Here is a 4,524-nt window from a genome sequence, read left to right as displayed (position 1 = left end):
TCCGCTTGTGCTCTCCATGAAAAATCATAAAGGAGGAATCACGGAAGCCCTTCATGTTCCCTTTAACCCTAGACTTCTGTGGATTAAGCTTTCATAATAGCTGAAAGCATGACAGGGTGTTGTCTGGAAGACTGGACACCACATGCATCAGGGCACTGCGAAGGCCAGGAGCAGCGGGGTCACCCTTGGGGCTGGGTCTCACAGCCACAACCCATCCCACCACCCCAGCCAGAAAGCAGGGAAGCCAGGAGGCAGTCCCAGTTCCCTGGGGATGGGAATAGGGATGGTGTAGGGAAGGCCTGGCTGGGACTCCCACTGAGTAACTCCCCGTGAGTGGGAGTTACGTTTAGGCTTGGTGAGGGCAACCAGAGGCAAGATTTTGGGGGTGGAAATAGGCTGAGGCTGGATCAGGATGTCAGCCCACGGATCTGATCAGGCTCAGTGACCTGGTGGCCAGGCAGGGCAGGGCTGTGGCTGGAGCCCAGAAGTAACTCCGTATGCTTCTGGGGCTGTCACAGAGGCAGGACTGTGCAGCTTCCCAACACTAGACTGGATCCACATTTGAAAGTTTTAAAACACAATGAAGAAAAAATTATATATAAAGGACCAGCAGGAAATGAAGAGGCTTTTTTTTTTTTTCTTTTGGCAGGCAGAGGGCATACTCAGCCTAGACCTAAATATAGCCTTTCTGTCTGCTTAGGGACTATTTATTCTTTCTGTCTCCTGACACCGGTACACACAAAATCTATTTAACATTCAGCAGATGCAGCCCTTACACAAAAACATACACTCTGTTCCTGAGAAATCAGTAGTTGAGAAATCAGTAGTAATTTTAAGAATCCATCATTGTGCTGGGGGTGGAGAACCAGCCAGCAACACCATGGCAGAGTCATCCACGTCCCAGCAAGGAACCACACTTCTCCCCCAAGCACCTGAAACTGGCACTGGGAGCTGGGAAATAAGGTGGTCGGACTCAGTTGAGACACTGCTAGGGTAAAACTAATCAGCAGTTTTCTACCTGAGGACTTTCTCAATAAAACGCCGGACTATGCTCCCCTCCAAATCACTTTTTCTGTCAGCAAAGTCAGACCCACGGCTCCCTGCCCAGCTGCCTCTAAAGCTTTTTTAGTTTTCTTTCTGCCTCCAGGAAAATGGCCTTTTTTGGATCTTTGCAAGTATAATAACCACATGGAAAAATTAGCAGAAATGAACGTTTCAATGCTAAAGGGTTATTTTCCATACACAGAGACTCTGCTGTCAGTGATTAAATTAGCAGCCTTAATCTCAGCTCATATATTTATTAAAAGAGTTTCATTATATATTAAATAGTGCAGTGCATATATCCTCAATTTAATAACTATTCATCTGGTAAAAGTCTGACAGATCCTGAGCTATTAGAAGTGAATTATTTCACACAGAAGGTTTTGCCTATTTGCTGGCAAAACTTGTTACTGAGTGCGATGAGTTAATTTAAACATATACTGTTTGTAGCACAAAGAAACATTGTTCAACTTAATATTTACTATTATCCCTTATTTCTTTGCAGTATCAAGTTTTTCTATAAAAAGGGGTCCCCACAGGTCAGTGGGTCTCCTAGATGCCTGAGGCCCTGTGGGTAGGTGTCCCCAGAGCCTCAGTCCCCAAGAATCAGCATTACTCCAGTTGGCGGGGTCTTGTTGGACATGAGGGTCCCTGCCCCTGGGACATGCTGGTGGTGCTGGAAGTGCTGACCCAGCTGTGCCTGCAGTCACTGCTGTGGGATGAGCCCAACTTTGATATCACCTGTGCATGGCCAAGGGGGCTACATGGACATGGTGGGGCTGGGGCACACAGCCGGGGCTGGAGCATGTTAGGAAGGAACTGTAGGTGGGATACAGGATGGACTGGGACAGAGGGAAGACAGGAGGATACGGGAGGACACTGGGGGATGGAAAGGGGCAGGGTTACGTGGCATCTCTAGGACCCCTGGGTGCTTTACTCTTTCCCAAAGCATCCCAATTCTAGATGTAGTGGTGTTTCAGGTTGGGCTACTGAGTGAGTACCCAGAGGTTTCATGGCCCTGCCAAATATCCATGGTAATGGAACAGGAGAAGAAAGATCAGTGTGAGCACAGATGCAGGAAAATGTACCAGGGACAACTTCTCTAATGGATAATTGTCTTTTGCAATGCTCGGTGCCAAAGGAGGCACCGTTCCAAATTACAACAAAAAAATCTGCCAGGCTCATCTAAAAGCAGGGGACAGACTCACAGTCAACACCCTCCAAAGCAAGGAGCCATCATCAGCACTTGTGGTATCTCAGAGGTGAAATGGTACTCACTCACCAAAAAACAGATTTCAGCAAGAAACAGCAAGGTATTTCAAGGTGGACTTTACAGACCAAGAATCCATGACTTTAAGGGCTGTACTGAGAAGCTGGACCAGTCTATTAAGAAGAGCCTGCCAGTTGTCACAGGATATTGGGCCATTCCAGCCAGGCCTCACTGCTCATCCACAGGAGTCCAGAGATAGATGGAAGAGGCACAACTGCCATGACATGAAGTTATATTTCTACAGGAAAAGGAAAAAAAAGTCTACAAAGAAGATAGACATATAAACCTGAAACCTGAAAAGTGGTAGCAAGAGCTTGGGCAAGTCAGAATTATACAACATGCTTATCAAGCTATCATCTAAAAACCCCAACACAGTAGGGGTAAACCCCACTGCCCTTGAAGACTGGAAGCCTATCACTGATGTTAGCAAAGCCAGAATATCTCACAGGGCATCAAACACTATTGAAAGAAAAGAAAAAACTACTGCAAATCCTATGTATATTTCACTCTTCAAAGCAGAAGATAAAACACGAGAAGTAAATGCTTCATTTAATGCTTGGGAAGAAAAAAAAATAAAAAGCCCTTAATCTCTTATTTTTGAGAACACAGATGTGAGCCTAATTCTCATGAAACACCTAGATCAATAGATTCATCTGTATAAGCCTGGTTTTCTTGCAGAGTTGTGATCCCAATTCAGAGCACGAAGAGAACAGGCAAGCCAGGTGCATGGATAAAAAATAATAATAATACCACAACACACGGATCAAGAGATATGAATGCATTCCATGGAGAAAACAGGGAAACTCTTAAACTCCTAGCACACTAATACACCTGTTGAGAAAAGAATCATAGCTACTTACTGAAGCACTTGTCCAGTGCCTGAAAATGTATCTAAAGATGTACAGGTCTACATCTTCAAAGAAAACTTTTCATTCTAAGAATAACAACTATAAACCTGGTTACAAAAGTGCACCACACATTGAAAAATCTAACTGAGAAAGCTATAACAATGCATACACCTCTGATGTCTACTTAGTCTACACAAACCTGCTTTCGGTTATTTCTACAAGCCCTTCTTCAAGAGCTTTAACTACCTAAGCTGTTCCTCAGATAGCCATATTTTGCCAACCAGAAATTAAATTCCCAGGTATTTTTAGTTCAAATCTACTTCCCGCATCAGCACTTAAATCTGGAGATGGTTTGGAAAGTGCATGTGCACTTCTCTTATTCTGCTGAGTTTGGGTTTAACTGGCTACAACAGCCTGATAGGACTGCTGTCTAAATGCCCAGACTAAACCATGGCACGTCTTCTCATCCACTTCCCCTTCCATTCAAGATCACAACACACATCGATGGCAACTACAGCTCCTTCCTAAAAGAAAAGAGAGACAGGAATCTCATACCATAGTTTGGCACTGAAACAGAGAATGTAGATCTAACACCTCTCACTTCCCTAGGAATCACCAGCACCACCTTCCATGGTCTCCTCCAGAGACCCCAGACCACTAGACCACTACAGTTATAGAAAATACAAAGCAGCAATCAAGCACAGCAAGGAACTTGACTTGGAGACCTATTTCCTGCTTGAAGGATCACCATAGTGTAGAAAAGATGTGACAGTAGAAGGAAGACAGTGTAAGAAAAGAATTAGTCCATTACACAGGAGCAGGATACAAAATAGCAAACAGCTTGTGTTTCATATGGGCAGAAAGGTGAGGTCTAGGAGAAAAAGCCTGACGTGTTGGAACAGTCTGTTCCATCAAAATCCAAAGCTAAATGTGGCACAGAGACATGCTACTCACCCACAATCTCTAAACCTACAGAGGAAGTGTATGCTTGTCAACATTTTGACTTACAGTAAAATTAGCCTCAAATTACAGCAAAACCAAAAAAGGCTTGAAAATAGGGCCCTAAAATGTATGAGAAAAATGAAGGTAATGGAAGGGGTTGTTACACTGCGCTGATCCTGGCTGATGAGTGCTAAGAACAAAGAGGCTAGAGGGTCTGTATATTGAGAGAGTTGGCCACTCCCTGATATTTTTGTACATTTATGGACAGAACTATCTTTGGAGTGACATCAGAGTGAGGTTAGAGCAATACACAGCTGGCAAGAGAGACAGACTCTTTGGATTTGCTTTTTGAATATAGCCATCAGAATACTCACTGTGCCTTAAATTATTTTTCCTTTTGAAGTGTTGTTCCATATACTCCAG

Source organism: Anas acuta, chromosome 6, assembly GCF_963932015.1.
Source record: "Anas acuta chromosome 6, bAnaAcu1.1, whole genome shotgun sequence".
NCBI classification, from domain to species: domain Eukaryota; kingdom Metazoa; phylum Chordata; class Aves; order Anseriformes; family Anatidae; genus Anas; species Anas acuta.
Note: the sequence above shows the minus strand (reverse complement) of the source record.